Source organism: Procambarus clarkii, chromosome 82 (genome assembly GCF_040958095.1).
Source record: "Procambarus clarkii isolate CNS0578487 chromosome 82, FALCON_Pclarkii_2.0, whole genome shotgun sequence".
NCBI lineage: Eukaryota > Metazoa > Arthropoda > Malacostraca > Decapoda > Cambaridae > Procambarus > Procambarus clarkii.
Window position 1 is genome coordinate 7,330,636 of NC_091231.1, and position 20,605 is coordinate 7,351,240.

Here is a 20,605-nt window from a genome sequence, read left to right on the forward strand (position 1 = left end):
TTATAATTTTTACTTCCCACTTCACCATAGATCTTGGTCATGTGCAAATTTGATAATGTGGTTTGTAATACTGTATTCTCATTTGTCATAGATGTATTTGACAAAAAGGGTTGGCCCCAATATGGAACCCTGCAGTACAGTGTACTCAAGATTTCTCCAGTTGAAATCATTTCTATTAAGGATGACCCTTAACTGTGTTTTAACCAATGTTTTATTCGTCCTAGTACAGTATTCTACTATTTATTGCATGTGCTTGTAATTTCCTCGCCAGTCTGTCATGTGGTACTTTATTCTGCTCATTACTTCGCTAATTTCTGAGCAGGAGGTTTCTGGTAGATCAACCGCATCTTCACTGAACTGAATGATTTTTGGTCTGATTCGCTTTTCGTCATAATTCAAGCCGGATTATAAGTTTTTGGATTTTAAATGTTTGCAAATTTTTAAGGGTAAATTATAGACTCTTCAGGTATATCTAGAACTAACACAAACATTTAATTACATTCATTAATTAATTAGTAATTTTAGAAATCATTAAGTGTAAAAGATTGTAATCATCTAGGTGGACACAGGAAATGTTAGCCCAAAGCTTGCAAAATAGTAAACTCATTATCTATTGTAACATTCATTCTTAGGTTGCCAACGGATGTCCAGAATGAGGCAGTCCCACTTATTTTGGGAGGTGGGGATGTGCTCATGGCAGCTGAAACAGGCAGTGGCAAGACTGGTGTTTTCTGTCTTCCCATCCTACAAATTGTCTGGGAATCACTTAAGGATATTCAGCTTGGCAAGACTTCAAAAGTTACTAAAGAAATATGCAAGTGTCCATTGCTCTTTTGTGCCTGTTTATTGCAGTACTGTACTTGATATCTGAAAATTATTATTATAAATGCTTTTAGTATACATAAATATAAATATGCATATACTAGTACTGTACATAAATTTTAATATAAATAGTATTAATATAAATAGTATTATTATAAATGTTGTTACTCTAATATTATACTGTTATTATTCTTTTCTTTTTTTTTTTTGCAAAATAGCTCCTCTCTGGTTGATGAGCTTCTTTGACCGTGATGCAGGAATGGCTGTGACACCTGATGGCTTGCGGTGCCATTCACAGGATCCTAAAACATGGCAGGGTGCCCGTTGCACCAAGGGTGTCACTGGCAAGGGAAAATATTACTATGAAGCCGTTGTGTCGGATGAAGGGTTGTGTCGTGTCGGGTGGGCAACTCCTCAGGTAGGCAGTATTGCTGGCACCTTTGTTCCTCCAATTTCTTTTAGCTGCTGCTGAACATTTTATAGTTCAGTAGAAATGGTAATACTGTACTGTACTATACTGTATTCCCAGTGTGAATACCTAGTTATGACTTTTACTGGATTATATTATATATTTTTAAATGGTTTCTGTTCCATATCCAACCCATCCTGTTTAGATAGTAGTTTTTGTGACTGTGCACCATAGTACAAATTTTTGCTGTAAGGCATTGACATAATAAGCAATTAGATAGTAGAACTTTGTACTATTCACTTTATAGATAAAAAATTTAGCTAAAAAACAAACTTAAATATTCCTAGGCCTAGTATAGCGAGCATATATACTATATTATGCCTTGAATAGCGGATTTGTCCTAGGAAGGTTAGGTTAGGATAGTTTGTCTTTGCAGCACAAGTAGAAAATGGTGTTCGGTTTGTGAAAATTCAATAGTATTTATCATAAATACTATTAGAAAATAGAAAACATATCAATTTCTACTTTCTAATTGTGTTGTACATCGGTATATAAGAATGAAGGTAACTGCAGAAAGCCTATTGGCCCATATGTACATGTATAATCATCCTCATCCTTCCTATAAGTACTATTAAAACAGGTGAATGGGCTGAATATCTTATTAATGCCATTACCTATCAACTTGATATTACACAAGTTACTATGGTGTAAAGAGTTTAAATTTAAATGAGGCAGTGTAGTTCTCTAGCGACTTCTTGGATCAAATCTTGTGCATATTTTCCCAAAAACATAACCTAAGGGCCAGTTTTCTGCATTAATCTTTCAAAATGGTATTCATAGAATTGCTTCAGAACTGGTACTATGGTAGGTATGATTTTGTAGTGAAGTTTTCGCTAGTAGTCATATCATAATCAACCTTATTTACTTATATACAACTCCTTTTGTTCTAGAGATTGCATTTTTTCATGTGTATTTTCATCTTCATGTAATAATAATAATAACAATAATAATACAGTAAGCCCTTGCTTTACATAAGCAAATTTCATGAAAACAAGTTTAAGATTGTAAACTGTTATAATAGCTGCAAGCCTCTCCATACAAAACTTCCAGGCAGCATTTGCCCCAAACTCTCCATATTAACCAACAAATTCAATCCTTGAAATCAACACAACTGCCAGGAAAGTCGGCACCATATTTGAATGCATCGACTAGCACATCCATTGATGATGATGTACAAATATTTGATGAAGTCAGACGAATCGAGGCATAGTTGAGGGAAATGCAGCTGCACTCTGCATATCAGAAAATGACTTGTAATTACGAAGCAATAAGATGCTTATCTTAACATACTAAGAAGGTTAGGTAAGGTTGGTGTTTTCTATGAAGCTTTTCAAGGTAAACTAAAATATTCACAATAAATTAGTATGTCACATATGCACGTATTTAATAAGTCAATATTAACTTAAGGAAGTGCGAGAACGGGTTGGAAAATGACTTGATTTTGGTCTATTGAATATCATTTATTAAACATGGTTACACGCCAAAGAGAACACTGGTAAAGTTAAACCCAACTGTTTGACACCTCCATCCTGGAAACAGCCATTGTTTCCAAAATGGTAATGAAAGTGAGTAAATATTTTATTTTTATTTTTTTGAAGGGGGGGTGGAAGGAACAGGCATTGAAGTCCATTTGGAAAAGATAATTATGCAAGAATTTAATGCAGAAAGTTGGTAAAACAAATTAAAACGTTAATTTGTGCTGAGTAAACCATTACTTGCGTATTTGTAATAAAGTACCTACCTCATGTTAGGCGAATTTAATGCTTTCAAAACTTCAAGAAGCAAAGGCTTGCTGTAGTTTGTACTGTATTTTCACCTGCATTGGGAGATGTTATATTTTATCAATTGCCTTTATGCAATAATATTTTTTATATTCACAACCAAAACTACTTATATTTTCAGGCAGCATTAGATCTTGGAACATGTAAATCGGGATTTGGATTTGGAGGCACTGGAAAAAAAGTCTTGTTGCAAGCAGTTTGACGATTATGGTGAATCTTTTGGCCTCAGGGATGTCATTGGTTGCTATCTCAACCTGGATGCCATGGAGATGCATTACAGCAAAAATGGCACCGATTTAGGTAAAGCTTTCACATTACGAAGTGAATTCAAGAATGCTGTCTTCCATCCAGCTGTAGTTTTGAAGGTTGGTAGTATAGTACATGCATTATTCATGTTAGTTGTGTATTTTAAGCAGTGGATAATTGGATGATGTTATTAATTAATTATAGATATGGTCTAAGGCAGAATGAAATTTGCCCAGTTTTTTCTTTTTGTTGGTTTGTTATGCATTTGTCACAGTATTTGGACTTGGTGTATTTCAAAAGTATATATACAGTGACACCTCCAAAATTTGGATCATATTTATGATCTAGGTCATTAAGAAAATTAATACAAATAAGTAAATTTCTTATTGAATTTTCTATCAGTTTTTAACTGTTGGTTCTTTACTCAAATCTCTCTAATTTCAATAAAGTGCAAGAATAACTTCAGTGAATTTAATGATATTTGAAAGTTACAGATGATAGCAATTTATGTGATTTCCAGAATGCAGAGATGTCTTTCAATTTTGGTGCAACAGAGTTCAAGCACCCACCTAAAGCGGGATACGTAGCAGAGTCTCAGGCCAGCAAGGACTGTACTGTGATCTCAGGTGTGAAGGGAGGTGGAGACAAGCCACAAAAGCTTCAGAACAATGCTCCACACGCTGTCATTATTGAGGTAAGAATGGTAACACGTGACTGGTCTGTATTTACTTGTCCAGTATCTGGTTTATATTGATTGCTGGATGGATGTCTAACAATATAACCTACACAGTTCGGTACAGATTCATTTTTACATCACTGTTGCTTTTAAACTAACCTGTTCATTAAATCCTGGATACATACAATATGAAGATTCAAACTAAAAGTAGTATGTTGTGCTATGTGAATTGTTAAACAGTTTAGATAGAAGTGGCAAGTTCCAAAAGCAGACCATTTTTTTTTTAATGCAAACAAAAGTTTTTATCATTTAACAGCCTTCAAGAGAACTCGCAGAACAGACCCTAAAACAGGTTCAAATGTTTCGTAAGCATCTAGATAATCCAGTGGTTCGTGACCTTCTTGTTGGTGGTGGTATACCCGTGAAGGAGCAAATAGCAGCACTCAATGCAGGTGTGGATATTGTTTGCGGTACTCCAGGACGCTTGGAAGATCTTATTAATACAGGACAACTCTCTCTCCAGTCTTGCAAATTCTTTGTGTTGGATGAGGCTGATGGACTTCTTAAACAGGTAAGTTTGATTTTATCCAAGGAAAAGTACTTTTTATATTTTGGTAGTAAATATGTAGGAATACCTGATATAAATTCAAGTACTGTATCATCAGCTTGCCTTATGAATTAGAAAAAACTAAGAACTCTTGACTACCCGATTTCTTGTATTAAGTCAACTACTCGTGGAACATTTACACATTTCCTTAATGTGCGTCTTTGGCTATCAGTAAATGGGCACTTGAGAGTTGGGCAACTTTTATAGATTTCATCCTGGAAAGGTTGGTCATATTTTTTAAATGACTTTAAATATACAGCTGATTTATTTATAAGGTAACTTGATGCATTACTGTATTTTGTTGACTTTCATTTATTGCATTAAATTTCTTGCCATATTTTGTTTCATGTAATTACTTTATCTTGTATACAAGTGTACTGGTATTGCAGGGGCATGAGCGTCTCATCAATAACATCTACAACTCCATACCCAAAATCACATATGAAGGCAAGAGACTCCAGATGGTGGTCTGTTCTGCCACCCTACATTCCTTTGAAGTGAAGCGCATGGCAGTAAGTTTCTGATCCCTTATTTGGTAACACTTGTTTGCTAAGGAAAATTGTGCCTTCTCAATGGTGCAATGTCTTAAGATTAAGGATTATGAATTATCTTAGATTATGGTATACTATATAATAATCAAGTGAAAATTAACAAAGTGAATAGCATGACTAGTGTGTTCCAAGCATATATGGAGTGGAAAGAATGTTGTCTAATGTATCAATTAGTTTCCATAAAGAATATTTTGTACAAGGGTGACATTTTATTAATGGTTAGGTATACATATTTTATAGTGTAAATAGTGTAATAAACACAATAACAGTATTTTGGGAGGAGGAATGTTGGCGAGTAATGTGTTGGAGGAGGGAGGGAGGACTGGCAGGGTGTGGCAGCTCACTCATGTTTTTTGGGCTCACCATACCAACATAGTGGATCGTTATGGTGAATACATACGTAGATGGGTATATACAATGTGTGTATATAGTGTAATAACAGCAAAAACACTGTTTGATTGTAGAATATGTCGCATATATGAGGCCCATAATTTTGAGCATAGCAATGTTCTATACTTTGAATTATATAAATTCCACAAATTACACACTTTTAAATAATATTACAGCAAAAAAAAGGAAGAAATGAATGAGAAACTTCAAAATAATTGCGCAACATTTTATTCGCAGCAACTGCCGTTGCACGGGGTGGGGTGGGGCCGACAGACCCCCATCGCTCCAACGCTCAGCGCCCATAATTTGCTCAACTTCCCAGCTCCATCGCAGCTAAAGTAAGTCACATACAATATTTTTTGTTTAGTTTCCCCGTGATCAGACTCTGCATTTTAACAATATAAGAAGAGAAAAAAAATTTTTGGAAAGAATTTATTTCTTGTGCACCAGGGTGTTATTTGGAGACAGAGCAGTTCAGTGGTTAACTACTAAATTTTTTTTTCTCCCACACACGCACCCCCCTAGGAAGCAGCCTGTAACAGCTAACTCCCAGATACCTATTTACTGTTAGGTAACAGGGGTCATCCCCTTTTGTACAAAGAATCTGCTAAAGCTTTTAGGGCTAATCTTTGACACTCGTTTGTCTTTGTCGCCCCATATTGTTTACGTCCGAGTTGAATGCTCTGAGGCCCTTAACTAGCTTTAGGTCATGTCCCATACTTCTTGGGGAGCTAATCGACACTACTCCTCTCTTTACATTCCTCTCTCGTTCTGTCTAAACTCGATTATGGCCCTGTTTACTCGTCTGCTTCTCCTTCTACCCTTCACCATCTGGACACACTGCATCATACTGGGTTACGGCTCAGCTCTGGTACCTTTCCTTCGACACCTACCCTAAGCCTGTATGTTGAAACTGGCATCCTGTTTCTACAGGATCGCCATGATCGCTACTGTCTTCTCCACCTTGCACGGTCCTTACAGCACCCTCACTCTTGCTTATGTCATGCCTTGACCTTTACCCATCCTGTGGTTCCTGTTCCCCTTCACCACCTATCTCTTTCTGTACGGTTGTCTCTCTTACAAAATGCTCTTTCAGTTTGTGTTACCAATATTTCCCCTCGTGTCATTCCGTCTTTGCCCCTATGGAGGGGTCCCCGTTCCTAAATTCTGTAAGCCTTGACCCACATGACTAAAACTTTTACCCCTCCTACAGTTCTAAATCACCTTTTCCTTGAACACTTTTCTTCACACTTCCACTCTATTTCCGTCTTCACCAATGGGTCTTAAGTCTGCAGACGGTGTAGGCTACTCTGTTGTTTTTCCTGACTGCACCTTTGTGTCTCCTGCCTCCGGAGACTAGCATCTTCATGGCAGAACTTTATGCTATTCTCTATGCTCTTCATCAACTCTTTTCTCGCTGTCAATCCTCCTCTGTGTTTGTAGTTGACACTTGCAGTGCCCTCATGGCTCTAGAATCCTTTAATCCAGTCCATCCTTTGGTAGTTGAAATTCAACATTGGCTGTTTCTTATCTCCAGTAGATTTAAGACAGTGGAATTTCGCTGGATTCCCACCCATATTGGTGTGTTCTTAAATGAGCGTGCGGACACTGCCGCTAAGGAAGCTATCCGCACCTGTCCCATCTCCATCTCATGTAAAGGTATTCCTTATTATGACTTTTACCCAGTTATTCATTTCCCCATTCTTGCCCGTTGTCAGGGTTGTTGGTCTTCTGTTACTGGTAACAAACTGCGTGCTCTTAAGAGTAGTGTGTTCCCGTGGCCTTCCTCCTACCACCGTAACCGGTGGTGAGAAACGGCTCTGGCGAGGTTGTATATTGGTCATACACGTTTAACTCACGGGCACTTAATGGAGCACTGCCCTGCTTCTTATTGTCCAAACCGTTGTCTCTACATGTCCTGACTTCCAGGACTTACGTGTCTTGCTTCCCGACCATCCCTCACTGTCAATTGTCCCTCGATAAAATTCTTGGTAAATTCAATACCTTTGATATTGTTCACCGTATGCGTTTTTGTTCTTGTATTGGCGACGTTAGTGATATTTAGCGCACTATGATTATCCCACACATTTGATGGTTTGATAATTACTGTACTGTACAGTACTTTGGTTTGGAATGTATCAAATAAAGTTGTTTCATGTATTCAAATGTGTGAGAAAATCCACTGGGGCTGTGAGATGAAGCGAACCTGTAACAAAGGCATTGCCAGTTGCATACTCTATCACCACTGATGGTAAAAGTCTTACAACTGGATATCTTGTGTGACGGGTTATGGTATCACAGCTATACTGAACCAAGATGGTATGGCTCTCCCTCACATAAATGAAAGAATGCTGCTATTGGCCTTGCAGTGTGTAAGTTGCAGGTGGAAACAAATGAAAATTATCAAATAAATAATTAAACAATTTACTGAAATAGTAATGAACAAAAATAACACATGACAATACTTGACTATCATGTAATGCAAAGGTGAACAAGTTAGTATGACCTTAAATGCAAAAAATAAACTATAAGCAATGAATAAAAGTATGAAGATATACTGGTGTTCTGAAGACAGCTACCATACCACCATGGCATCAGTCACACGACGTTGGCTGGAAGCGGACGACGGGTTAGAGACACGAAGGTGATCCTAGAGCACTAAGGGAGAGATTGCCTCTCCAGGGAGGCAGCGCTCTTTATATAGTCCGGCGGTGATGACTCATCCAGTGTCAACACGAGGTGGACATCTGGTCAACTAGCAAACTGCTCGTTGTGGCTGGCGGTGCCTTTGTATTGAGCTGTACCACTGTCAGTTGAAGGCGGCTAACTGCTTGTTTGTGGGGACAAACTGCCAGTTAGCAGTGGCGCCCGGCTTGCCTCTGAGTCGTACCAGGCCATGCCAGGCCCTGGGGGGTATGGAGAGGTGGCAGGACTGATGACTCTTCTGGGCTGGTGTAGATGTATACTTCCAGTGCAGAGGCATTGAAGGTGAAGGGAAAAGGCAGTTCCACTGCTATGCAGGGGATTCACGTGACACTTGTGAAGCCACAGAAAGTCTGGAGGCCCTACTGAAGCCAGTCCAAGTATTAAATAAAACCCCTGAAGTGAAGGGTAAAGTGAAGGGTGAAGCAAGACCGTATGCCCCAACTTCAGGCACACACAGAAAATCACGTTTTGGTCCCGCCTCTCAACTGTGTATTTGAAGTTGGGGCGTATGGTGTTGAACTGCTTCAGCCTTCACCTGAGTGCTTGTAGGTCTTACGTAAGACGTTGACTCAAGGAGTGGCCTCAAAACTTGCTGTGATTTATGGGGAAATCCGGTTGTAAGACTTTTACAAAGTCAGTAATATACTGTGGTAGAGTATGCAGCTGCAAGTGCCTCGGGCAAGGGTTTACGTCGCCTCACAGCTCCAGTGGATTTTCTGCTTGATGTATATCAGGTTGTGATTTTGTGTGTGTACCGTATTGTTATGATCGCCGTCTGATAAGTCCTTTCTGGCCTCAAGAGTCATTGTTACCCACCTAGAAAGATTGCAGATGGCCAAAGCAGTTATTTAAGTTAAGAAGGGACAAGTCTTAAACAGAATTTTGCATAATATTTGACTGTAAAGGGGTAAATTGAGGTAGATTGAAAAACAAAATGGTGAACCGGGTAGGCGGTACTCACAATTAGGCGAGTACACTCGGGAACTTTTAAAGTGCAACCAAACATGCTTTAGGCTCTCACAACAAGAGGTGAGTGGTGGTGGCTCAGGTGCTCAGCCAATCAGAGCACCTAAGGAGAGAGGGCAGGAGTGAGAGGGGGGTGGTATGTGGAAGTTTGGTGACAGTTGTGTGTAGTTTGTTCATGTTCATTGTAAGTTTCATGGCTTGGTGTGCATTTCCCTAGTAAATTTAATTAGGGAAAAATTCAGGTGTTTGATTTTTGAAATCAACTTTTTAAATGTTGAGTTGTTAAAGCCTCAAAGTGCATGGAGTTGGTTTGGGAGTATGGCATCCTCATGCTGTTGCGTGCTTCGCGTGAGGTAGCAAAGGTGATGTAAAGTTGTGGGGTGTACATGCTTGGGACGTCCTCTCTCGGGATGGCTGGTGTTAGACCTGCGTGTTTGTCGGTTGTTGAAAAGCCATCATCCTTTGCTGTTGTGGTATTGATTTTACATTGTTCATCTTGTAATTAATACTGTAGTGCGATATCTAGGGCTACCATTTGTAGCATTAAAATGTCTAATACAAACAGTTGTCCAATGAGTTTTAATAGGAAATATCATCCACCAAGCACCATTGTACAATTATATTAATTGATAGTATATGGATTGTGCAGAACTGCTTAGAATGATCTTTAACACTTGGCTATATTGGTCATGTCAAATACCTGCACGGTGAATGCTCAAAGACCCTTTCTTTATTCAGTGTTGTCACATACCTCATGGGGGTATGGATAGGCAAACACTCATTCGGTTAAACTTGCCTTGTAGTACTTTCAGAGCTCAGTAATTTGGAATCTGGTTAGCACTTTCCAAATAAATTGACCTTTAAAGTGAATTCCTATTTAGGTTTAAAACATTATACCGAATGAGAAACTCGGATTATATAGCCGAACACCAGAAATGTTGTTATTCAATTTGGTTGCCTAAAGCACATTCAAGGACTACACATTACATGGCATTCCAGGATTCCTCTATACCTTGCCTTATGCTGTAAACATTGCCACAACCCTGTGTTTTATTGATTTGAATGGCCACAGGGAGGCATACAACACTGCAGATTATGATGTCATTAGTTATCCACTGTGCTGACAAGTGGGCTGACTGATGTTCGTTGACACCTGTATCGTGCTTCAATTTAATCGCCAGGAGATCACCCTCTCACTAGACTCGTCTGTAGGAAGTACAGTAATCTCAAATTACCTTGGATCATAAATAGCATAAGACTTGGGGGTAGGAGAGGGTTGCAGTGCTTTGTCATGGCTCTCAGTTGCTTCCTGGTAATAGGCAATTTAGTTCTGGAATCATTTTTGTTGGCCAATGTTAAACTTTTTCAAAAGTAGATGTTTTTCTGAAAGGGAAGGGGGGGGGGGGGAACCTCTATGCTTGGATACAGTTATCTAAGTGAATACTTAGATTTATACAGTAGAATAACTACCTTCTTTTCCTTAGTCAAAAAGGTTGCTTGTTTATTTCTAGGGACTTGTATTTTCTTTTATTTTTAACTGCAGCAACTTTCAGTGAATGATAGATTCTTACTGAAAGGACCTTTACTTCATTGTTGTTGCTTTATGGTCATCTCATTGTGTACAGGGATTCCGCGAAGCTTTTGGGGTTAGCCTTTGACACTCGTTTGTCTTGGTCAGCCCATGTCTCTTGCCTCCGAGTTGAATGCTCTAAGGCCCTTAACCTCCTTAAGGTTTTGTCCCATACTTCTTGGGGAGCGGATAGGCGCACGCTCCTCTATTTGCACTCCTCTCTCGTCCTGTCTAAACTCGATTATGGTTGCCCTGCTTACTCTTCTGCTTCTCCTTCTACTCTTCGCCGTCTTGATGCTTTGCACTGTACTGGGTTGCGTCTCGGCTCTGGTGCCTTTCGTTCGACTCCCGCCCTTAGTTTGCATGTTGACACTGGCTTTCTCTCTCTCTTCAGGACTGCCGTGATCGCTACTGTCTTCGCTATCTTGCGCGGTCCTTCCAACATCCTTCCTCTCACCTCTGTCGTGCATTGACTTTTCCTCCTCCTGTGGTTCCTGTTCCTCTTCATTGTCTCCCACTTTCTGTCCAGTTATCTCGCTTACAGGATTCTCTTTCTGTTCATATTTCTAATGTTTCTCCTCGTATTGTTCCTTCATTACCTCCGTGGAGAGTCCCCCTTCCCAAGTTTTGTACGTCCTTGACTTGTATTACTAAAGCCTTTACCCCTCCTACAATTCTGAAAAGCCTCTTCCTTGAGCACTTTTCTTCGCACTCCCACTCTATTTCCATCTTCCCTGATGGGTCTAAGTCTGCGGATGGTGTGGTCAACTCTGTTGTTTTTCCTGATCGTACTTACATGTGTCGCCTCCCTTCGGAGGCTAGCGTCTTTACGGCAGAACTTTATGCTATTCTCTATGCTCTTTGTCTCTTGCTTTCTCATTCTCATTCCTCCTTTGTGGTTGTAGTTGATTCTCGTAGTGCCCTCATGGCTCTAGGGTCCTTTAATCCTGTCCATCCGGTGGTCATTGAGATTCAACATTGGCTGTATCTTATTTCTAGTAAATTTAAATCAGTAGAGTTTTGCTGGGTTCCCAGCCATATTGGTGTTTCAATGAGCGTGCGGATGCTGCCGCTAAGGAAGCTATCGGTTCTTGTCCCATCTCCCGTAAAGGTATTCCTTATTCCGACTTTTATCCTGTTATTCATTCTTCCCCATTGGCAGGGTTGTTGGTCCTCTGTGGTTGGTAACAAGCTGCATACTCTCAAACTTAGTGTGTCCCCGTGGCCTTCCTCCTACCACCGTAACCGGCGGTGGGACACTGCTTTGGCACGGCTGTGGGTTGGTCATACCCGCTTAACCCACGGTCACTTAATGGAGCGCTGCCCTGCTCCTTATTGTCCGAATTGCGTTGTCCCTCTTACAGTTGTGCATATCCTTGTTGAATGTCCTGACTTCCAGGACGAGCGTGTGTCTTGCTTTCTGACCGTCCCTCGCAGTCACTTGTCCCTCGATAGAATTCTAGGTGAATCGGATACTTTTGATATCGTTCGCCTTATGCGTTTTTGTTCTCGTATTGGCATTCTTGGTGATATTTAGCGCCCTCTGATTATTTCGCACTTTGATGGTGCTACATTGCCTTCTTTTGGTAATTACCTTACCTTCATTGTTGTTTCATTTTAATGTGGTAGTTGTGATATGGATTGTTCTGGCTCATGTGCAAGGTCTTGGATTTTTCTGTTTTATATTAAGAAATTGCCAGTCTTGTTACTATTTGTAGAGTTAGAGATCTGCATTAAGGCCTCAATATTATATTCTTATAAAAGAAATAAACATGTTATCAGCAATTTTTGTGGTTGGTAATATTTAGATTAATGTCAGTAATGTATATGACAAGGGTTAAGACCCCTTGTGGTATGACAGCATTTTTCCCAGTCATTTCTTTAACAAATGAAAGGGTCCTCGTAACCATTATTTTGTCCTTTCTACCATGTACCTGTTTGTTGCTTCTTGGTCTTTCATTTGGTACTTTGGCTATTAAAACTTACATTATTACATTGCCTTTGGTAATGTTGCAATTACCATTTCTAAAAAAAAGAGCAGGTTCATTAGGCAGGGTTTGTTTTTAGCAAACAATGTTTTACAACAAAAATTCTATTCCTTCAGGACCTTGCAGATGTTAGGTCAAACTAATTGACAGTAATTTGTTTTGCCCTTTCAAACAATGATAGTTTTAATCTAGGTAAAATATTTCAGAATATCTGAAGAGTTTGGCAGACAAATCATTTAAGAGCTTTGATTAAATTTAAGTTACCAGAGACTTTGAAGCATCTATACATGGTTTTCAGTGTCACTTTTCTAATGTTTTGTAAATTTAACAATGATCTGTAGTTAATTTAATCATAATTCATACAAAGCTTAGGTGTTGCATAGCTTTAAATTTACTTTCAAATATGAAAAAATATTGACTAACATTTCTTCCACTTTAATATTTCAGACTAATTTGCAATATTTGTTAGTTTATGTAAATTGAATAGGTAGTCCACTTTTACATCTTTTCAATGCATTTTGCATGCACCTATGTAACAAGTTACAAATAGGTGTAAATTTTACCAAGTATTTATTTTCAAAGTAAAAAAACTTTCAGATGTTTAAACATTGCATCAATAGTAGTAAACAATAATTTCCAGCATAATCAGGATAAGGTATATAAAGTAGTTTCATTAAAATTGTTTTATTTAATAAGTTTTACATATAGTATTTATAATACATCTAATATTTATTACTGTTTCAGGTTGTGGGACAGATGCTCCTAGGTGAACAGAAGATCCAAAAGGCCAAGACAACTCCAGACAATCACCTGTAAAAGAAATATAAACATTAAACAGGGACACTACTTTTATTATCACCAATGCCTAATAATAAGCCCAAAAATCCTAACATCCTATCTTTTAAGATAGGCTCAGCAAGGCCTATCCCTTCCTCTGGTTTTAGTGCAGAGCTTGTGCCCTGAATGGGTGCATTACATCCACCACATTAGTGCCATCAACACATTGTACATATGCTTTACTGAAAGCACTGTACAATGCATGCCAGGCACTAAAGTTTTAGATGCATCCACCCATTCAGCAAACAAGCCCTGTGAGAATTAACAATGTAACCATTGTTAAGGGTCCCTAAACCTATGCAAATCTAGTCCATCTATTAGATGGGTAGTAGAGCAAAGCTCTGAAAAAGCCAAGCCAGGGAAATCTGCAAGACTGCCTGGTCCCCTTTTATGAAATGGGGTAGGATCAGTACAAACTGAATCATCCCCTGTGGGTTGTAACAGTAGGACATGGTTACACACCTATAAATGGACTAGATAAGAGAATTAAGATTAGGTCATTGATATAGCTAAAACATCAAATTCAAACTCACCCACTTTTGTAGATTTCCTTTTGCAGAGTAAAGGAGCCTCACCCCAAGCCAGTCCATGCATCATAATCACTTTCACCTGAAAAATATTTCAACAAATTAATTTCAGATTTAAAACCAATATCTTTCTTTACTTTTCAAATTAGCATTCAGTAGTTTACAAATTCAGATGGAAACAATTTCTTTAAGGAATTTACCTTTCCTACATATTCTAGTAGCAGTAGTAAAGATCTAATTTAGCAATATAAATATACATGGCATCAATTTGCCAAGTTTCAGTAAATGTCATTTTAGAAACTATACACAACTGCACTTCAATAGCAATTTACATTTATCTTTAGCCAATGCTATATTGTTTAAGTTATTACTATTTTTTTACTTTTATGCAAATCTATTCAGATTAACCTTTACTCCAACTGACAGAGGGACTTCTAGACTTTCCAAACCACATTCTGGAAAACCATATAAATTTTAAACCAAGCTAAAGTAAACATTGAATATTTTTTTACTTTCAAGGGAAAAATACCATCACTTAGAACAAAACTTTTCCTGCCATTAACTTTGACTCATGATTACCCTTAACAGTGTTATACATTTATAGATTAAAGCTTATTTAACAAACATTTAATGTTAACTAAACAAGATTTGTATTTCATTAAAATTTTATTAATAAAACACCCTCAACTATGCTGTTTAAGATCTAATGCCTCATTACAATTTTCACAATTTCAACATACCATTCTATTCAATACATTCCTGAAAGGACTAAACTTGCAGATATGGTACCCACTAGCCTAAGCCTAGACTTCCATACCCATTCAATTTCCATACCCTAATATTTAATAGGTTTTTAGCAATTAACTTCTACCCTCTAATTCCAATGTACACATCACTACTTACTGTAGATCTGCAAGTATTTTCCTGCAGCTCTTTGTTGCCAGGACCTTCCACAACCTGTCATGTGAACAGTAAATATTACTAAAAAGTTATTTGCATAGCGATGTTATTGTTCATACCTGTACCACCAGTTTACTAAATTTTGTAATATTTTTACACTAGCAACTATACAAGGCCATATTCTCCAGTTATTCTCCCCCCCCCTTCCTCCCAACTGTCAAGTGTCAAAAGGGAGGGGGGGGGGTGTCCATTTACTGTACCACTTACACTTTAGTGTGGGCTTCATCCACTATTCTGATGTTAGCTGGAACATTTGTGCCAGCTGCTGGTTTGAAAGGGAGGCATGCCATGTGCCAATTCAGGAAGCTTTCCACGTTCCTCACTGCATGTCAGCTCAGGACCTCACTACCATGTTGGGAGGCAGTTGAAGACTAACCAATCAACATCCCAGGCTGGAGAGCAGTGCCAGCTCTGGGAGAATTTACCACCTGCAAAAAATGTAATAATCTTAACAATCTACACCATCTATCTCATCTTTACCTAGCCCCCAAACCTTACATTTGTCAGCATTAAACTGCATCTGGTAGTCTTAACCATTTCAAAACTATATAGGGCATCGGTATTTTTTTTATTTGCCAATTCTGCAACTATTGCAGTCTAAACCATAATCTTGCGAATAACCGAGGTCCAAGGAGAGCTTTTAGGCACTACTTACAACACTTCTCCCAACTTAACCCCATTTATACTAATTTCCTTTGGTATAGCCATGACCTAATCAACTTCAGTCAGCATTCCCAATGATCCGAGCCACTATCAAAATCTCTGCTGAAGTCAAGGTACACAAAATCACAAACCTTATCACTATTTCCTCAACTATGCAACCTAATCCATGAACATTTAGTAATAAAACTATGCGATTCATGTATCTAGTCATGTTTCTCAAAAAGTAGAGAAATGGCACTTGCAATGTTAGATTCTAGTAACTTTCTTCACAAAAGACTAAGCTAATTGGTCACTAACTTAAGCGTTAAAGTTAACTCAAACTTTTCCTTTAAAACTTGCTATATTAGGAACTTTCCACGACCGGACTTTACCCGACAATTAAATAGGGTAAAAATGGTATATTAAATGCAGTAAAACTACGGTAAATTCAATATGATAAACTTGCATTCTTTAAAGCATGGGCTGCATAGTAAGTGAACTAAACTAAATGTTAAGCACCCTGGCAAACCACTTCGTTCTATTTAATTTCTTTATTTAATCACTTTGTCCGGCTAGAATTTTTAGATTAGATTAAAGGAACACCCTCCCTGGTAACGGCTGAACTAGTTAACCAAATACAAATATTTAGGTAAAATACTTTCATAAAACCCGTCTACTTCCCCCACCAGTAGACTTGTTCAGCTAAACGCATAATGTAATGTTCCACTTTAGTAAATAAAGACTTAAAAAAACACTACCCCATCTGTGTAGTTACCGGTTACCTGACATTCTACGCTTAAAATAACCCATCTATTCCCCATAATTGTTCGATATAACTTACCTCTCACCCGCTGGTCGAGTACACAGCAGTATATATCCTCCTCCATCACTCACCGCGTGGATACTATTTCCCTCTGGCCGCAAATTGCCTCAAATCACCTACGTTGTCCATAAACATATATAGAAGAGCAACTGACCGTAACACCCGTATATAGCGATCATCACATAACGTGGGAACATTAGTAGTACTGCTGTCAAAACATAGATGGCGCCAGGACAAACGGTAATTCCTATGGACTCGCCTAGTTATGCGTAGGGAATTGAGCTTCAACTGTTTGGTCCCGCCCCTCAGCTGTATTCACCTAGTTGTACTCACCTAATTTGGGCGACGGTCTTACCACCGCGCCACGTGGACTGCAGATTTACTACTTTTTTATTTTATTGCGCCTTATTGTTTATTAATTTATTATTACGCCTATTTGTTAACGGTAAATTTATTACGCCTCAATTTTACCTGAATTTGCCTGGGGGTCAATAACACTCTAGTGGCCTCGACGAGGACAAGAAGCCCTCAGATCTTTCATATAGAATGGAGCACATTGCTGTGTATACCTAATTTTGCCTATTAATACCAAAACAAAATAAAAATAACTTTTCATTGTGTATTCCATATAATTATAACATTTGGCCGTTTTATTCTGCCATTATCTGTATTAATTTCATCCCAAACAACATACATACACTCCATTTGGGACCTTGTAAGAAAAGTGCCAAAGCTCCAAGAGCACGCTTAAGTAAGATTCCTCGGTAGTATAGTGGTGAGTATCCCCGCCTGTCACGCGGGAGACTGGGGTTCGATTCCCCGCCGGGGAGGAATATTTTTGGATTCAGTTGAGCAGATTTTCAGAGAAGTGTAGTCAGGTGACAATCGAAAGCTTAGTTCATTTTATAATATTAATAATAATAATAATAATTTGTATTCAGGAAAAAGTACATATATTCAAAATGAGTTACAAACAATGTTGGATTTCTAGTTAGAGCTGCTAGTATATACTATGCCTAAAGCCACTAATACGCACAGCCTTTCGGCCAAATTTATTATGTCCCCTCACCATATTCATCCTGTTAGCAGCAGTGGAAAAGATTACAGTCACACAATCGGACTCGGAAAACGGAATCCCAAAGTTGATTTAGTTATGCAAGTTACAGATGTACAAGAATGTAGCAACTCTTGTATATATCTCAAAAAAAAAAAAAAAAAAAAAAATTAACGAGCTAGTTTACAAATACATAAATAGTGATGTATATGTTAGCAAACAGTTGCTCCACAGTTGATCAAACTATCATCAAACCTCAAGAAGCTCCAACACAAAGAGTGAGAGTAGCTACTTCATTTTATTATCATGGTCCTGCATTACCATCCAGTTTTGGGTACAGTAGGAGGTTTTCTATAGGTTCGAATATATAGTCTAATGCAATTTGAAGATGCCAATGAATTTATTCAAAAATACAGTACTATAAAATACGGCTGTTCTATCCACGTGTACTTCTTTACTCAGTTTTCTAAACCCTACTTAATTAAGACATCCGAAATCCATTCCCGGCAACGTTTTCTTACAGCATCAAAAGTCAACGCGTCAAAGAAAATGAGAAATTTTAAGGGTAAACCTAATCAATATCCTTTCTATAAAACAGAGAATACTAATGTCCAGTGTAACTAAATTAAAAACACTTTGGCGCTTTCCAGCAGACCGGCGTCGGCACCAATATTATTAAACACACCGCACTCGTGCCCCTCGCGGGAGTCACGAGCAAAAATATTTGTATAAAATCCATTTATTATCCGATCAACTTGGGAATAGTTTACAAATGTTTGCCATGAAATGTACGTTTTCTCTAATAGCCGAACAGCTTATAAAAGAAAACGGCGTGGCAGTGAATCATCGTGGTAAAACAATTGTATTATTGACACGACGAGTGTAATCGACGTAGTTTTTATATATGTTGCCGGTCGAACGCATCCTTATGTGACCTTTAATACTTATGTTCTTATAGAACATTCTATTGCGAGCACATTGATACAAAAATGAAATACATACATCGACAAATAATGTCAGGACAGTGAATTGAATATACACTTTTCAAAGAGAGTTTCGCCGATATGCCGCCGCGGGTAACACTTCGGCCACTTCCCACACTGTTTTGGGTGGGCTACGACATTGAATCTATATTTATATGCATATGTCCGTGTAGAGAATTTTATTGCGATTCCAATGATACCACAATTAGCGATGTAGGACAACTGTAGGCTTCGCAACCATTAAGAGAGTGGAAACATTTTGTTGCTGTTTGGCGCTCTCGGCTAGTGATCTGAATAGTTTTTTATTTGGTGTTGATAATCCTTATGGTTTGGCGGCATTTTATAGACATTTTCTTATAGACAATTTTATTGCGAACACAGTGATACCAAATTTAAATACGTGCGCCTTCAATTATTATCAGGCACAGTCAAAAGAGTGTACACTTTTTCGGTCTTACCGCGTAGACGGGCGAAGCGCCGAAAGCATCTAGGGTATGCTTTTTTTTTTAACGCCGAGAGCGCGAAAGTGTTAATTAATAAAATAAATAAATTTTTATTTAGGTAAGGTACATACATAAAGAGATTTTACAAAGTTGGTTGGATTAATAGATAGAGCTAGTACATACAATGCCTAAAGCCACTATTACGCAAAGCGTTTCGGGCATTAACTAACTTTTTCTGATCAGGGGGAGAAACATACTGACAGTATGGGGCTTTGAAGTTTATTGAAGATTAAATTCTGCCGAACATGTAGATATATAAAGTAAGAATTAACAGTAACAATTCCAAGTCCGAGGACTAGATTTAACTTAAAAGGTACACCCGTAGTGAGTATGAGACCTTAGCCTAGTGACATGGAAACTAAATCTGCAGAAACTTAAAGCTTAACTGGTACTAGAATAAGGCCGAGTGCAAATGTGTAGTAATTATGTGCTCAAGGTTGAGCGTGTGTCGTCCATGCTCCACGTAGACCGCCTCACCCGGGCGTAGGCAGGCGTGGAAAGCCAGGGAGAAGAGCGCCCTGTAACAAGACTTCTCATAGGCAGAGTTACATACGCCTCCCAGTGCCCGCAGCAGGCGATGCAGGAGGCTCCTCGTCACAGGGAGACGCCGTGCAGGGGCCCGCTGTGCGGAGTTACGTGCCCCTTTGAGGAGTTGGGTGACCAGGAACTGCCGAGTTGGGTCCCTCCTACCGTGTAGCTTGCAGACGAAGGCGATGGCCGCTAGATAGGCGTGCAGAGAGCGGAAAGCCAGGCCCCGCGAGAGCAGAGATTGCAGGAAGTTCACCAGGGTCGAAGGTGCATTCTCCTCGCCGCCCTGCCGAGACGTAGGCGGCGTACTCCACCCTCTTAGCCCTGTAAGTACGCCTCGTCGCTGGCTGCAGGGAGTTGAATATGGTCCTCACAGTTGCAGGGCAGGAGGTGCGCGGGAACTGTTGTCGGCGTCTCGGCGAGGCCTGCTTCTCACAGGAACAAGGGCGGCAGCGTCTGTAAGCAGGAAAGAGCATCACAAACTCCGTTTAATTTTCCTGGGAGGTGGGAGGGTAGGAGTGTAATGTTATGAATGAGTAAGAGCACTGCCAAGGGCCTGACAATTTGCATTAGTAGGGGGCACCTAGCAGAAAGTGTGTTGAGCATGTTTACCACTGCACTGTTGTCCGATTTGCACACCAGCCTCTTATTGGCCAATACCGGGGCGAAAAGTGCTATACCCATGTAGATAGGGTAGAGCTCGAGCAAAGCAATGTTGAGCCAACCCCAGACCTGCGGCCACGTTCCCCTGAACCAGGCTGCCCCTAGCGTTAGGGCCGTACCCCTTGGAAGAAGCATCGGCACACATTGACAGTGATGGAGCGTTTCCCCATCCGCCATCTGGGGGAAAGACTGTTACTCCATTGAAGTCAGTGAGGAAGGAGCGCCAGGCGACGAGGTCGAGCTTAGCCTCGGCGTCCAAGAGGCATACGCGCGAGGGGCGCTGTGCGCCTCGCGTGAGCAGGTGCAGACGACG

At 39.4% G+C, this 20,605-nt stretch overlaps 1 long non-coding RNA gene, 1 other non-coding gene and 1 pseudogene across 4 annotated transcripts; 2 read left to right on the plus strand and 1 right to left on the minus strand.

Annotated features, from left to right (window-relative positions):
- Positions 1–13,613, plus strand: part of LOC123764350 (ATP-dependent RNA helicase Ddx1-like) — a 16,151-nt pseudogene extending 2,538 nt beyond the window's left edge.
- On the minus strand, positions 13,441–16,792 carry LOC138358261 (uncharacterized). 3 transcript variants are annotated; one of them, XR_011225296.1, is made up of 5 exons: positions 16,580–16,792; positions 15,304–15,524; positions 15,040–15,093; positions 14,147–14,218; positions 13,441–13,582 (listed from the first exon to the last, which is right to left on the minus strand). It is a non-coding gene; the product is annotated as an uncharacterized lncRNA (long non-coding RNA). The 3 variants fall into 3 exon arrangements; XR_011225295.1 differs by having other exon boundaries at positions 14,143–14,218; positions 16,580–16,791; XR_011225297.1 differs by lacking the exons at positions 13,441–13,582; positions 14,147–14,218 and adding an exon at positions 14,550–14,591 and having other exon boundaries at positions 16,580–16,769.
- Positions 16,793–17,319: 527 nt separating this feature from the next.
- TRNAD-GUC (transfer RNA aspartic acid (anticodon GUC)) lies at positions 17,320–17,391 on the plus strand. The gene has a single exon. It is a non-coding gene; the product is annotated as a tRNA-Asp (tRNA).
- Positions 17,392–20,605: the final 3,214 nt, after the last annotated feature.